At 42.2% G+C, this 17,034-nt stretch overlaps 1 protein-coding gene and 2 long non-coding RNA genes across 5 annotated transcripts in view; 1 reads left to right on the top strand and 2 right to left on the bottom strand.

Annotated features, from left to right (window-relative positions):
* The window catches only part of LOC134221018 (zinc finger protein 92-like), an 80,968-nt gene that overhangs the window by 57,620 nt on the left and 6,314 nt on the right, over positions 1-17,034 (top strand). The gene's annotated exons all lie outside the window — the stretch shown is intronic.
* LOC134221026 (uncharacterized) lies at positions 10,409-13,718 on the bottom strand. Its single transcript, XR_009982171.1, has 3 exons — positions 11,691-13,718; positions 11,390-11,629; positions 10,409-11,329 (listed from the first exon to the last, which is right to left on the bottom strand). It is a non-coding gene; the product is annotated as an uncharacterized LOC134221026 (long non-coding RNA).
* On the bottom strand, positions 14,860-16,379 carry LOC134221029 (uncharacterized). The gene is made up of 3 exons (XR_009982173.1): positions 16,269-16,379; positions 16,025-16,208; positions 14,860-15,231 (listed from the first exon to the last, which is right to left on the bottom strand). It is a non-coding gene; the product is annotated as an uncharacterized LOC134221029 (long non-coding RNA).

Genomic DNA, 17,034 nt, shown 5'->3' with positions numbered 1-17,034 from the left:
AACATAATGATTTCATTTAATTGAAAATAGAACACTGCTAGGGAAACCAGTGAGTTTGTTCTATTTTGCTCCAGATTCAAACTAGAATAGTGGTCGAAAATTTGGAATTCTTTAAAAAAGGTTGCCCAGACTGTGTAGCTTGCTGCTGCGCCAGGAAATCACCCATTGCGCATTATTGCACTCGGCGAAGGTATCGCCTTACTCGGATCACTGTTGGACTCTGACTGAGGGAGAACGATGCTTGGCTGCTTGCTTGTCACCAACACCAAGACGGCATAAACAGCATATAATATAGAGTGGTATACAACAGGGCTGTCTCGCCCCACACACAGACGTGCCGAAATGTGCCGAGTGATTTACCTCTTGAGTGTTTGCAATTTACGGATTTGTAAACTTATTTTTATAAAGATTATCCTATCGGAAATAGAACACGTATTCATAACTGTTCAATATTAAGCTATCCGGCTATTCTAGAATACTTTTCAAAGTGAAAAAGTACTCGTAAAACAAAATCATTCGGAATACTTTTTGAGGGATACCAATATTTTCACACAAAAAAGTGCTGGTTGCATCTGACAATTCGTGACATCGCTTGCTGGTTGCAGATGAAGTTACATATGGGAGGAGAAGACCACCAGCTGTCATCGAGAGAAAAAGTAGAATCGTTGAAATTTCACACGGTGTGATATAGGAAATGAAGTATATTTTTGTTATAATAACAAATCAAGGACGTTTCTCAGGTTATTAGTTCCTGGTTATACTACCGTCTGACGTTTAGATGTTCCGTATAACACATAAAAAGTGTTATAAGGGTAAAACTTTTGCTACCCGAGTTACACATATTATGTTATGTGATGTTATGCCTCAAGTATTCTGCATATAAGTTTTTGGTATTATTTTTTGGTATTATACCTCTTATGCAAGGCTTGAGTCCCCCGCTACCATCAGCGGCCTTCAAACAATCCAGCACACGATCGAACTGCTCGATCGACCATTGAGGAGGCGCATAGCAGCTGCAGAAGAAGACTCTGTTGACTTTGGCAATGACGAAGCTCTCGTGTGTCGAAAACACCAACTCTTGGACTGAGTATTTCCCCGTTGTCCATATCGCCGCCATTTTAGACCGATCGGTGACCCAATTACCGCTCCTGGCGGGTACCCGGTAAGGATCCGATATGATGGCGATATCCGTCCCTCATTCAGCAACTGTCTGCATCAAAGTGGTTCAGGTTTAGCTGCGTTACCTGCATTGTGATTTCACAGCGTTGCTGGAACAAATCAAACAATTGGGATTGTTCGTGCAGCATTGTGCCTTATGTCCCTCCAATCCGCAGCGTCGACAGAGCTTACTTCTGTCAAGGCCTTTGCGATCCCATTCCTTGTGCCCCGGTTCCAGGCACCTGAAGCAAACTTCGAGTTGCTCGTATATGCCCAAGGGGCACACCGACCATCCCACCTTGACGCTCCCTAACTTGACTACCTTGGAGGCGTCAGCTATAGATACCAATGCTACCTGCGTCCGTGCCGGACCTTTCCGTAGCCGAACGGAAACTAAGCGTTTGCGGTTCATCGCCTCCACAAGCCATGGGCCGTCCATAACCTCAATCAGCGTAGCCTGGGAGATGGTTAAGTGACCCACGCTGGCACTGCGCACCGAGCTGCCGACTATTGCCTCTGGCCTCCTAGGCGGAGACCTGAACAACCCACCTCTTGCGAAGGGGTTGTCGCCTACACTACTACCACTAATTGAAGAATTGACTTGGTTTTCCATTTTGGTCCCACGAGTTGCTCGGGAAAAGAGGTCCACCACGCCAGAGCCCAGCATGACGCGGTAAGGGACAATTACTGTGGAGGGTGCCCAGGTACCCCACAGGCTCCGTTAAAGACCTAGCTCATTATTTCACCCCCCTGGCCATGCATCCCCTCGGCACGGGTCGCTTAACGCCTTGGGAATAGGGGTTAGGGACGATGGTCCCGTTGGTCGCACCCACTCACTCTAGCTGATGTCAGAAGGACAACAGTGCCCAGACTGCACTACCAGCTAAGTACGCAAACCTTAGCTGGCGGTCAATTGTCATCGGAAGACCCGTGGAAGCGTGAGATTGGAACTTGTGAGGACCAGAGCTGTGTAGGTCGCTCCTTCCCAGATGTCAACTCACCATTTCGCAGTCCGCGTGTGTGTGTGTGTGTGTGTGTGTGTGTGTGTGTGTGTGTGTGTGTGTGTGTGTGTGTGTGTGTGTGTTTTTTTTCTTCCTAAACAATGGAGGGGGAATCTGCTCAACAGACATCCTGGGTTGACCAGGAAGTGCTGGGTTAGGGGCCACTTCCAATGAGGGAGGCAGGACTGCATCCCCGACCAGCTAAACCGTTTCCATTGCCGCCAAGCCCATCGTCCCTTCGGTACAACCAGAACGTAATGCTTCAAAGGCCAGTGCATAACGCACCCTCGAGGTTAGCTGCGTGTCCTTGCAGCATCGAACATCGTGACTCGCTTTTTTAGAAGAACACCATGGTATCGTGCCAGCGCATTGCCGGCTTTCCAGGTGGCCTTACCACGCCCTATGTCCTCGGAAGGTGGGCAGGGTCGACTTCGCGCCTGCTTCCCTCTGCACGACTGGTATCAAGAATGATGATGCAGCGTGCACCCCAAATTGACCTTTCTGCGATAGGGCCTATTCGCCAGCACACAGAGGGACTTGCCGACACGATGCCTACGCCTGCCCCAGCCTTGACGAGGACCCCTTTCCGTCCTCGGGCTCGGAACCCGCCCGGTTGACCGACGCCGCGAAAGCGACGGTACCATGTTGTTTTTCACGCGGCCACTTGTTCGATAAAAGGATCGAGTTCGACCACAGGGCACCGGTATGACCCATGAAGCCGACTCCGAACCCTTGGACCATCTCTTATTTGCGCCTGAACTAGCCATCCCTCGTGTCCACGCGCCACCTTCTGTGTAGCTCCGAGACGATTTGGACGATAGCCGATAAAACGGCGTTCCAGCCAACTTCATCTTTACACATCCTCCGAACTAGGTTGTCCGGGGTAGTGTCCAGACCACATGTGGCAAGCATGTGGTCACGCATTGTGCGAAAACGCGGGCACACGAACAACACGTGTTCCGCCGTTTCCTCTAAACCAACGCACACCGGACACTCGGGCGAGGCCGAGTGTCCGAACCGGTGTAGGTACTGTCTGAAGCAACCATGGCCTGTAAGGACCTGGGTCAGGTGGAAAGTGATTTCCCAATGGCGCCTCTTGACCCACGTACCTTTCTCCGTTATCAATCTATACGTCCATCTACCCTTAGTGGAACTGTCCCACGCACGCTGCCATTTGACCATTGAGGCCAACCTGACAGTCCTGCGGATGCCTCTCGTGCCGCGCATTTCAAAGCACTCTATGTCTTCACCGATAACGATGTCAATAGGCATCATACCGGTGATGACGCAGAGTGCATCGTGCGACACGGTACGGTACGCGCTCGCAACTCTTAGGCACATGAGCCTATACGTACTTTCTAACTTCGTTCTGTAGCAGTTAATACGCAGGGCCGTGCCCCAAGCTGGCCCCATACCTCAGTATGGACAGAGCAACGCTAGCCAGAAGCTTGCGCTTGCTGGCATAAACCGCAGAGCTATTGGACATCATCCGGGACAATGCCACTATAGCTGTGGAGGCACGCTTGCAGGCGTAATTGACGTGGCTACCAAAGGTGAGCTTATCGTCGATTATTACCCCCAAGAGTTTGATTGAGCGTTCAGAGGTGATCGTGTAGTTGCCTGCCCTTATCACCGCTTGCTGCTCCGACTTTCGGTTGTTAACAACAACCACCTCAGTCTTGTGGTGAGCCAGTTCTAACTTCCTGGAACTCATCCACTCCTCCACAATTGCGATCGAGTGGGCTGCAGTCAACTCCACCTCTTCGATCGATTCGCCGTAGACCTCCAGCGTAATATCGTCAGCGAAGCCGACGATTACCACGCCCACCGGGAACTTCAACCTCAAGACACCGTCGTACATGACGTTCCATAACACCGGACCCAATATGGAACCTTGCGGAACCCCTGAGGTTATGTCAACGCACTTCCGACCCGCCTCCGTGTCGTATACCAGTACTCGATTCTGGAAGTAGCTTCCGAGAATCTTGTACAGGTACTCGGGAATTCCAAGACGCAGGAGCGCATCAGCAATAGCTGCCCAACTGGCACTATTGAAAGCATTCCTCACGTCGAGAGTCACTACTGCACAATAGCGAACTCCCCTCCTCTTACGCTGGATAGCTATCTCCGCGGATTTGGTAACCGACAAGATAGCGTCTACGGTCGACTTACCCTTTCGGAAGCCAAACTGGTTACTCGATAGACCAACCGCACCCTCCGTGCGTATCAACAACCTGTTGAGGATGATCTTCTCGAGCACCTTCCCCGCCGTATCAAGCAGGCATATTGGTCTATATGCCGACGGATCCCCCGGTGGTTTTCCCGCCTTTGGCAATAGGACCAAGCTCTGCCTTTTCCATGCTTCAGGGAAGGCTCCCTCGTCCAGGCATCTCTGCATGACAGATCTGAACATCTCGGGAGCCTCGGCAATGGCCGCTTTAATGGCCAGGTTCGGAATACCATCCGGTCCTGGCACCTTACCTACACTAAGGGACTGTGCAATCCCCGCAAGTTCCGCCACAGTTACTCTTCCCTCGTCGGCCACCCTGGCTCCTGGCAGCTCCACGAAGGGAGGCCAGGGGCTTGGGTCGTGACGTGGGAAGAGCCCCGATGATCCTCTCCAGCATCTCTGGAGACCGCTCTGTATGGGGCCATCGCCCCACGTGTCTTGGCCATTACGACTCTATAGGCGTCACCCCATGGATTCGCGTTGGCACTTTGACACAGGCCCTCGAAGCAGGCTTTTTTGCTTGATCTAATCTCAGTCTTCAGAGCGGCTCTAGCAGCCACGAACGCCACCCGTCGTTCAACACGCTCCTCTTCTATGCGTGCTCGCTGCATCCACCTCCTTGCCCGTAGGCAGGCGCGGCGCAGGTTCGCAATTGCTTGAGTCCACCAGTAAGCCGGTGGTCTCCCATTCCTAGGGTGGACTTTCCTAGGCATGGTGGCATCGCATGCACGCGAGAGTACTGTTACCAGCTGCTCGCCACTCAGACCGAGAGTATTGTGCTCGCGGCGGAGCGCTTCCTTAAACACCTCGTCGTCGAAGTATGATGTCTTCCACATACGAGGACTAGGCCTCGCCCCTTCTTCCGTCCGCTGAATGCTGGTCGTATAGTCGATACTGTAGCGAACCGCCAGGTGGTCGCTGTGAGTGTAGCCATCATCTACCCTCCAGTTCGAACTACTCGTTTGGCCAGGGCTCCAGAACGTAACGTCGATAATCGACTCGGCACCGTTCCAGCTGTAGGTATTTTTGGTACCGACATTAGCCAAGTCCACATCCAACATGGCCAGTGATTCCAGCAGGATCTGCCCCCGTTGATTCGTGGATCGGCTTCCCCATTCCACGGCCCAAGCGTTGAAGTCCTCCGCTATCACCACCGGCCTACGCCCCATCAAGTTAGCCGTCAAACAATCTAGCATTCGACCGAACTGCTCGATCGACCATCGAGTTGGCGCATAGCAGCTGCAGAAGAAGACCCCGTTGATTTTGGCAATGACGAAGCCCTCGTGTGTCGAAGACACCAACTCTTGAACTGGGTATTTCCCCGCTGTCCATATCGCCGCCATTTGAGACCCATTGGTGACCCAATTACCGTTCCTGGCGGGTACCCGGTAAGGATCTGCTATGATGGCGATATCCGTCCCCCATTCAGCAACTGTCTGACACAGCAGTTGCTGGGCTGCATCACAGTGGTTCAGGTTTAGCTGCGTTACCTGCACTGTGATTTTGCAACACGCTTAAACGCCGGGCACTTCGAACCCCCCATGGGGTGCTTGCTGTTCGCAGCTTTGCTGGAACAGATCAAACAGTTGGGAGGGTTCGTGCAGCATTGTGCCTTATGTCCCTCCAATCCGCAGCGTCGACAGAGCTTGCTTCTGTCAGAGCCTTTGCAGTCCCATTGCTTGTGCCCCGGTTCCAGGCACTTGAAGCAAACTTCGGGTTGCTCGTATATGCCCACAGGGCATACCGACCACCCCACCTTGACGCTCCCTAACTTGACTACCTTGGAGGCGTCAGCTGCAGGTAGCCGAACCAATGCTACCTGTGTCCCTTTCCAGGTCCTTCCTCCCCCGGTTTTGGAGGTACCTGGCCGGGGTTCAGCTTCCTTCAATCTTCAAGTGGTTTCTGGATGGCCCCTTATGCGAAACACACTTTCTATAAAACGTGTAATCTAGTCGAGCAATCTAAAATTTAAACATTTTTAGTAATATAAATCGTGAAAGTATCATAAGTAATGTAGGCCTTGTTGTACTAACTGCTTTGAAAAAAATAAATTTGATCGAAAACTAGACATTCTAACATGAACTTGCAAATGAGGCAAGATGGGTCAGAACACACTAAAGGGCATAGTTCGTAATCAAAACATGTTTTCTATTACTGATTTAATCATTTTAAGGTTACTTTTGAGCATAATGATGTTAATTTGTTAATTAAAAATGTATAATTTCTGTCTTCAAGAAAATAATACACGAACGGCTTGTTTCAATAAGAAATTGCAGACTTCATCCAATTCTTTGCCAATTCTTCATCCAAAGCTTAAACATCTTTTTTATTCAATAAAATCATTGGCAATAAAGCTATTAATCTGTGTGTGATTTAAAAATACGAATAAGAACAATATTAATTGCAGAATTTAAAGCTGGCCCAGCTTGCCCCGCTGTTTGACCCATCTTACCCCGGCATTTTTTGATTGACAGAAAAATAGACTTCTACTTTAATGACTCAAAAAGAAACAAAAAGTGGATTTTTTGTCATTTCATACCCCTGGCTTACAGATAATAAGCTATTTTATAGATCCACGTTGAAAAGTTGAATTAAAATGTTACTGTTTTGAGGCATACAGGGTTCGCCTTAGGTGACCCATCTTGCCCCATCATACCCTACTTATTCTTAACCGATTTACTCGCGATTGCTTCCATTGTTTCCTATTGAAAATAAGCTAGATCGGACTATGGGTTCGGAAGTTATGGCCAAAATACCACTTTTTTATAAAAAAACCCAGATTAATCCACCTAGCGGTGATGATGCCTTTCTCGCTCATTATAAAATGTAGAGGCCCTGATAAGGCCGATATCAAGGCCTCTAATAAAATGTATGAAAAAAAGTACTTTAGAGGTTTCAACATTGCACAAATATAAAGCAATTAATGATTTTTGACTGTCATATAGACTTCCAAAACATTTTGAATAATTCTTATTATACTTTTTAGACCTCCAAATTATTGAAATAATTCATTATAAGCAACAGGCGATGAAAATCTTTAGTTATTTTCACTATTTCTTCTCAGAAAAGAATATGGCAAAATTGGATCGTGAATAAATCATATCCTCTTCTTCTTCTTCTTATTGGCATTACATCCCCACACTGGGACAGAGCCGCCTCGCAGCTTAGTGTTCATTAAGCACTTCCACAGTTATTTACTGAGAGGTTTCTAAGCCATCAGGTTACCATTTTTGCATTCGTATATCATGAGGCTAGCACGATGATACTTTTATGCCCAGGGAAGTCGAGACAATTTCCAATCCGATAATTGCCTAGACCGGCACCGGGAATCGAACCCAGCCACCCTCAGCATGGTCTTGCTTTGTAGCCGCGCGTCTTACCACACGGTTAAGGAGGACCCCTAAATCATATCAAAACTGTTATAAATTCGGGTGTAGACAAAATTTGGATATGTTAAAAATCGGGTCTTCACATATTCAGTGGGGTCTCCAGTAGCCTTGCGAGCAAAGACGTAGGATTGCCAATCCGGAGATGGCGAGTTCGATTCTCGGTCCGGTCTAGGGTGTTTTCGGATGGAAAACATTCTCGACACCCTGGGCATAGTGTATCCTTGTACTTGCCACACAAGATACATCCTCATGCAATGGCGGGCATAGAAAAGCTTTAAATTAATAACTGAGGAAATGCTAATAGAATACTAAGATGCAAAGCAGGTCAAGTTCCAGTTGGAATGTAGAGCCATTGAAGAAGAAGAAGAAGAAGACATATTCATTTACGGAACGATGCTATGGCAATTTCATTGCAAAGAATTGAAAATAATCTTATTTGAAGTTAAATGCTAAACACATTATCAATCAGAAGCCTGAATGCATCCATTTTTGAAAAAAAAGAGTTCTTTTTATATAGGGGGAATGACGGCTTTGGCAGGTTTTGTTCTATTATTGGCAGGGGGGTTTTGATGACTGACTAGGCTCAAATTTGGTCTACACATTCTTTGCATATCAAACAATATTGTGGCCAAATTTCATAAAATTTGGCGACAAAAACCCCCCTGCCAATAATAGAACAAAGCCGTCTTTCCCCCTAAAAAAAATCACAGTATCTTTACAATACAATACTTGACAATAGCTAACACTATTTTGAGAGCATATTGCGACTACAAGCTTTATCAGGATAAAGCTACGGTAAGGAATATCTTGATGTCAAAGTTGTCGTTTAACATTACATCAAGTTATAGATCTGATAATCTAAACAGACTATAAGCATCATAATTGAAACATTTGTTTGAGCATCATAATTGAAACATTTGTTTGAGAAACTGCATACTCATTTTACACAATTTCATGAAAACAACAAAAAAACAAATTGGCACCAAATTTTTGGTTTCTTTGATACAAATCAATGGTTTTTGGCAAAACTCAACACCCTTTCAGTGCGAAAACTGTAAACGGTACTCCATAATTGCTCTTCAAAGGGCGTCGTCGATCGGTATATAACCCTATGGGTCTCCGAGCCCCCTATAAACAGTTTGTTTTCGGAGCGAACATATAGCCTTTACGTATACTTTGTATATGAGAAAGGCAAAACCCGCGGGTAAAATAAAAAGTAGCATTGGTTCTTTTTCGTAGAGAGCTGCATATGTTCAGAATAAAAGTTCATCAACTTTAGGTTGAATCAAGAGTTTATTAGTTATCCGTATCTCTACAACTAAAAGTTTGAACTTTTGAAAATAAATTGTAGAACTGTCAAATTCAAAACACGATACTGTGAAAGCAATATGTTATTATTCTTATCATTTATTATATATATATTATTAATTATCACAAAAAATATATGTTTATATATATATATATATATATATATATATATATATATATATATATATATATATATATATATATATATATATATATATATATATTATTCTAAATATATTTATGGTTTCTGGCCTGAAGCGTGCAGACAAAAGATATTTTAGTTACCAGATAAAGATTGTCGCTGTCGTCGCTGTCCGGAACATCTTTTGCTGGCGAGGATAGGGGAGCTAAATGTCAAAGAAGGAAAATCCATACGATTTGACAGCTTGGTACAACATGTTCCGGACAGCAGAACAAAGGGAACCGAAGCGACAATCTTTATCTAGTAACTAAAATATCTTTTGTGTAGACACTCGCCAATCTGCTGCTGCTGAGTTTTCTATCACCACGATTGTCAAATCCTTATGTGCACCGCCACCTTGCCATCGTGGAGATCTCAGTACGTTGTGGATGCATGTAGGACACGCCGAAGCCCAGGTTCAAAACCATCAGTTTGATGCAGCCGAGTCCACACTCCATCGCCGACAAGATCCGTAACCACCGGTTAACAATCTATATAGGAGATTTGTGCGTGTGTGCAAAGATGTCATGTTTCCAAGCGCTGTTTACGTCACCCCGTGAGAGTTTTGGCGGTCGTTGAGTACCGCATCGGTTGCGTTCCTGGAAGACACCGTACCGAGAGGATCAGCACTGCGGTTTGGAAGGAATCCACTACCGTTTCGGTTAAGGATCGAATTACCGCGGGGACCATCGTCGCCGCCGGATTTGTTTAAACCGCCGTGTTCGCCACCCCATTGAGATTTTCGCGACTTGATATTGTCCAAGTTTATTCCGATTTTGTCTATCTTGACTAGCTTAATCCTGGTACACAGATAACTTTTTAACGATGATGGTGGCTTCATATAATCACGAACGCGACTAAAACTGGGAATTTCACTATACGTATACGTTTTTCGTTACCGACCGAACAATTTTTTGCGAACGATTTCGACGCGGAGCGGACACAAATTGTAGTTGACAAGTGTCATACGATGGGAAAGGCCTTTTCATGTGACATCATGCTGAGACTGAACTTGTTTATGCTGTCAGTTTTGAATGTGTGTCTTAAGCAAGGAAGGTTACTCTAACTTGACCCTAATATGAGTGTAACCTGTTAGAAAGTTACTCTAATATTCTCACTAACATTAGGGTAAAATGAGACTAAAATTAGACAGATCTGCAACACTTTTGTTAGGTATGTTTATGTTTATTGCATGATTTGATCTAACATGTTAGTCTAACTTTAGAGTGAAGTTAGTTATGTTTCGTAGTGGGCGGTTAGGGTATTGTTAGGGTTGTTTCAAAAGGGCTTTTATGCTGATTTATTTACATCCAGCTGTCACACGAGCAAAAAGTGAATTTATTGGCTCGAAAAATATTTAAAACCAACAAAGTACACTTTTGCACCGAATAACAACTAGATGTAAATCTAAATAACTGAAGAATAGTTCAATTTATTTATAATTCGTGTTTCTATGTACATTTTCAATGAGATGTGGTGGTGCACAAGTCCTTGAGACAAAATAAAATCGAATCCTGCTGCTCATTATTTTTAGAAATGTACGATTGGATCATTTGTTTGCTGCTAGGTACATGCTTTCTTTTTCACAGTACGCGCTCATATTGGTTTTTGTCTGCTGGTAGCTGTAGATATTACAGCTGTTTGTACAGCTCAGAATACCACGAAGCAGATCGGCACCGACCGATACTTGGGATAAAATTCAACGTAAAAACCGTGTATGTTCATATGCAGAGTGAACTTACATGATAAACAAAATTTGTAGCTATCGTACATAGCCGGAAGTTTCAATTTCTATTCAGTGGCATCCGCAATTGACAAGCTGATCGTTTGTGGCTGGTACTTGTGACCTTTCCGGTGCCATCGGACGAAAGGAGAATTCCGTTGCAGGTATCTTTGCTCAAGCCGCGTTTTCAAAATCCGTCGATGGTGTTTCCTTTTTTCCATCTTCTGATTCTCTTTCACGGTGTGCGCTCGGTTTGATATTTTGTCTGCAGGGGATTACAGCTGTTTTCCTAATAATGATCCGGTTTAGCAGATCGGCACCAGCATTGTTGAGCGAATTCTGGAGATAAAATTCAACGTAGATATCTTGCATGAATGTGCATATGCTGAATGAACTTACAAAACAAACAAAGTTCGTGGCATACCGCACTCAGCCGGAAGCTTCAGTTTCAGTTTTGGTGGCACCAGCATTTGATAAGCGGATCGTTTATTCCTGCAACCTTTCCTCTGTGATCGGAAGAAATGAGAATTCGGCTGGAAGTATTTTTCGGTCAAGCGGTGTTTTCAAAATCCGTCGATGGAATTTCCGTTTTTCATCTTCTCGTTAATTACATTCTGTAGCATAGAACGGCTCCTGTTCCTGTTGATTTGATGTCAGATTTTATATTATAGCGGGCCTTTGCAATTCAGGAAACACTTACCAACAATTCCTTTGAGTTTATTGATATAATTGATCAAAGTTGAATAGACTCAGTTTGGATATTTACAGGAAAATCCTTTGAAAAGACTTCGATTTGGCTGCAACTGACCTACCGAAATAGCAACAATGTTCTTTTTTTTCATAAACTGTCAAAACGTTGAAGAAGAAAACGTGCATTGCAACATATAATCATAAACATGGACATGTTTGCACTGCAACATAACTAACATCCCCTAATTAGTGTCTAACGTCGCACAGATTGTTTTCTGGGTTAGGAGAACATAAGGACTCATTCACAAATTACATAACGCATAAAGGGGTGGGTGGGTACACAATATTGCGTTACAAATTACGGAGATTTGGAATAAGGCATTTTATGAGACAGATCGGAACAGCTGTTTTTCTCGTGTTTATCTACTTTGACTATTTGTGGGAGCCCGTTTGTTTGGTAATTTAGCGCTGAACATTCCGATGAGTCCCATCATCAATTCTGCCTGTTTTACTTCTCGTCTACCAGGGTTTTAGAACAAAGTTTTTCATATGATTCTTAAAACGTGTCGTTAGATTATGCATACCATTGCATTCTAAGCATTTGATGCTGAAGAAAACATGAATGAAAAGTAAAACGTTACAAACATTATTTTGTGTTCGGACCTAACAGAATGTTCACGCAGAATCGTACCAAAACAAAACACTAGAAGTAAATAATCGGCCCACCGCAAACGTCTCATAAAATGCCTTATACACATTTCAAGCATAATTTTTCATAAGGACGTATGTAACAAAAGAAAACAAAACAAAGTTTTTAATACAACATGACAATCACACACGGCTTTATATAATACGCATCGATTTTACTGATTTTAGATCTTAAAATTCTTTAATTCAATCTTTTTACGAATCGACGTATGTCAAAATTTCTATTTTTGAAGTCTTACTGTTACATACGTCGCTGTAACATATGGGAACTAAGAGCGACCTATGTGACAAAAAAGCAAATCAAAACAAAACTGCAGTTGCGTCAATTGTGCATTACACTACTAAAAATCCACACATATTTATTGGCAAAAATCCATAGATTTAACTTATGATGTATATCAGCGCACACATAACCATTCTCCACGCGAACTACTAATAAAATATATATCCAAATAAATTTTATGTATGGTCTCGAATTAGCAATTATTTAATTTATGTGTGGTTCTACATTGAGGAAAATGGACGTATGATTTTTAATCATACGCCTTATGAAAATTTGCCACAAGGAATCGGTATGAATTTCAATATGCTGCCTTATGAACGATGATTTTCATTTGAAAAAAAGTGAAGTGCGGCAGACTGGGTTCAAACCATGGACGTCGGGGTCGGGAGGCCGGTACGTAGACCACACGTCCATCGACGCTTGATTACTCGGGGAGGTAACTGCGTATAAATAGCACTGTTAGTGGAGTAATCAGTCGAAGGTTCATAAGGCGCCAGTTATGAATTTCGATAGTCCAGTTTGCTGAGTGTATATCGATTATATTAGGGTGGAGCTATTGCAAAAATTTATAACGGCGACACATATATCTTATACAGATATTTTTGGCAGTGTATGGAAAACCGACCAATGTACACCGACGTATGTGCACCATACCGGTGTATGTATAATTTTATCGTTTTTCACAGTGAACTTGAATGAACTGAGCTATGATATGAAGCACACTTGTTACGTGTCATGTAATGATGCATGCCAGCGGAAAAAAGTATTGAAAAAAGATTTAGTTTTAAAACAGTTTTAGAAAAAGTTTTGCCAACTTTCTGAAAAGGATTTCTCGAATCCTCATAATTGTTACATACGTCGTTATGAAAAATTATGCTTGATTTAATGTTTTAAAATCACCTATTTTCGGAAGCAATATGGAGCTGTCAAAAAGATGAGTGATTCCAAAATTTGCTAAATGTACACACTTAAAATAAATCGCCGAATTCGGTAAAATTATTTACCGAAATCTCAACATCAGAACTGTTCGGTAAATAATTTAACTGATTTTCGGTGATTTTGACAGTTGAGCAATGGAAAAAAATACAAAAAATCTGTAAAAAAAATTACCGAACAGTTCTGCTGTTGAGATTTCGGTAAAATTTACCGAATACTGTGAAATGAGTTAAGTGTGTACCGTGGACCCCCGATAATTTGAACGGTACCTCATTCAAATTAACGGGGTTCATTTTTAATTTGAACTTCTGGTTACTCTATTTGCATCAGAAAAACTGGTTTCTGCCCGGATAAAAAATATCATAGAAATATAACTAATTTTATTGTTACAACACTATTTATTACATTAGTGAAACCATTAAATAAAATGTTATTTGTACTATTAAATCACATGAGAGTCTATTGTTTTGCACGATTGATTCAATGGTAAATGGGACTTTTACAATAAAAAATGGGGGTTGTTATGTATCTTTACAATAAAAATTTTGAAAATTTTCCATACTAATTTCAGAGCAAAACAATGGATTTTACTGTTCTTCTATGGGATGATTTTTTCGGACGAAACAATAAAAAAGTTTGTAATTCTAATGTTTTCCTTATTTTTTATTTATTGTTTTACCATACAAAAACAATTTTTTTTGTTTTTTTTTTTATTAGTGGAATCGATTTTAAAAATTACAAATAAAATACCCATCTCAGTGAACTATAGTCATCAACACAATCAACACAGGTTAACAATGATTGTGCCACGTTTACCTTAAAGTCGTTTGGCATAATGCCGTTTGACTAGACAGCTGTTCTTTAAAGAACCAAGAGCCACTGCAAGCCGATTACCTGCAAGAGATATACCTCTGCATTAGCCACGGGCAAAGTGAAACAAAGCAATTGATGGTATTTCTAATTTAATGTAGAAAACGAGCTTTCGTTCATTTCCAATTCATGAAGTCACTGTAGGATTAGTCATGTTGAAGATATAGGATACAAATGGAAACGGTATGAACCGCATTTGTAGCGAGTGCTGAAATGAGAGATTTGGAGAAAGATACTGAGGAGGAGACTAGAACGTGCCTGGGATTTGAACCCTCAAGGCAGAAGCGGTAGTCATATGTCTACCAAGCTCGTTGCTATAAGGACATACTGTGGATGATTGCTCTACCCAACTGCCGTATCAATATGTGGATAAAAAGAACTGCTTGTGATTTGAAGTGTGCCTTATCTTCATTATATGATGCGGCTACGAGTAAATGACCATTAGGTCAAACGACTATTAGGCCAAACAATTTTCAAGTCAAACGACTATTAGGCCAAACGATCCTAAGCCAAATTATTATTGTTGAAATCATCGTGATCCTCCGATAGGTGGCGAGCGAAGCTAGATCCTTTTGCGCTCCTGCTGACGGAGCAGGTTCGCTGATATTTCAGGACTGTGACAATCGATAACTCATTGAGCTGCTGCTGCGGCTGGGCTTGTCGGATCAAGCATCTGACTGTGACTAGTGATGGTAGGGAACACGTTCTTGTAGCAAAAATTAAAATCGGTTCCGGGTTTTGCGGATTTATGACGCTGAAAACGAAAAAAAAGACAATGCTAATGAGTACACTGCCAAAAATATCTATATAAGATATATGTGTCGGCGTTATAAATTTTTGCAATAGCTCCACCCTAATATAATCGATATAAAACCACACATAAATTAAATAATTGCTAATTCGAGACCACACATGAAGATTATTTGGATATATATTTTATTAGTAGTTCGCGTGGGGAATGGTTATGTGTGCGCTGATGTACATAATAAGTTAAATCTATGGATTTTTGCCAATAAATATGTGTGGATTTTTAGTAGTGTAACAATGAAATGTTTTTAGGATGATTCATTGAAGATTATTTATAGTTACATAGAATTCTTTTTTCAACACAATCTACATTTTCTCAGTTTCGCGCTTTTCTATATTGTTGATTGTATAATAAATACGACCCAATCTTTGAAATGTTTTGGATTTTTAGGAACTTATTGCAGAGATTTTGGTAGTAAATTGACAAGTCGCAAGACCAAAAACACGATCGAAAAAAAATAGCGTTGAAAGAGAATTCTGTGTAATTTTGTATTATCAACATTATTCCGAGGCCAGGGCCTATGTGCGATGTCTTAACAGTGGAAGGTACAAAAAAATCTATTTGAACACGCTGAGTGATTCAATTCAAAACCTTGGAAGGACTCCGATCATTCCCAGCGATATCAGTCAGAGATACTCTTGGACGTGGTGTATAGAAAAGAAACCCTTTCCGGCCTGGAAATCGGACTAAGTTTCCTGATGGGACGCAAAACACACAGCAGAGCCCAAGCGTTACAAACCTAATTCGATCGGCTTGCCATCATGTTGACCGAATTGATCGAGGGATAGATTGGGTCACTGTCGATCGTCATCTGCGGGCTAGCACGTCTCAGCTGGTAATCAATATCCTATTTACGATTCTTCTCCTGGGACGGCATCCACCTTCAAGTTGAAGAACACCAATAGCGAAAAATTTTACCGAATCTGAAAAAAAAAAGTTCGATGAAAAACTACGATTTCTAACTTATTTTCATCTTTCCTTACCACGCACGGTGAGACATTCCTGATCAGCAAGAACACCGGATTTGGCATCCGACGGAGTCTCCGGGGCTGCAGCACGACGAACAGGACCGCCAATAAATAAATATCACTGAGAACAACTGGGAGTTGTTTATGTTTTGTTTTTTTTCTTTTATCAATTTTCTCACCACACGGAAAAAAACATCCTCACGGCGAGAAAATTTAAAAAAAAAAATGCATCCCAATCATTGAAATATTTTATATATATATTATATATGATTGATATATTTTTGTTTGTATTTTAAATCTTTTGAATGATTTAAAAAATTATTTATGTGTGTTCCCCCTTGGCTTTGCCATTAAATTGAATCTATTGTAGTTTTATTATTTCCAACCGTTATTTCATCAACACAATAAATATTGGAAAAATATATTTGTTTAACTAATACAATATTTTCCAGATTTAAGAAAACAGATAATTTTTAAATTTGATGAAATTTGCGGTAGAAAATTCTCAACAATAACAAAAAATAAAAATATTATAAATTGTATTGATTACAATCAAATTTATTGTACTTCTATAGTACGTACAATAGAGGCTTCTTTTATTGGCCAAAGATGAACAGTAAGTGAACAGTAGATTGTATTATTTACAATAGAAATAATCATATTTGAATGGATTTAGCCAAAAAAGTTACTGTATATTTTTATCCGGGTGGCCGCTCTCTTTGCTGGTTTGTTTTGATTCTGCGTTCCGTTTCACGATGTTTTATTCATCTTCTCTCGATTC

Source organism: Armigeres subalbatus, chromosome 3, assembly GCF_024139115.2.
Source record: "Armigeres subalbatus isolate Guangzhou_Male chromosome 3, GZ_Asu_2, whole genome shotgun sequence".
Classification (NCBI taxonomy): domain Eukaryota; kingdom Metazoa; phylum Arthropoda; class Insecta; order Diptera; family Culicidae; genus Armigeres; species Armigeres subalbatus.
This window is presented reverse-complemented; position numbering and strand designations above follow the sequence as displayed.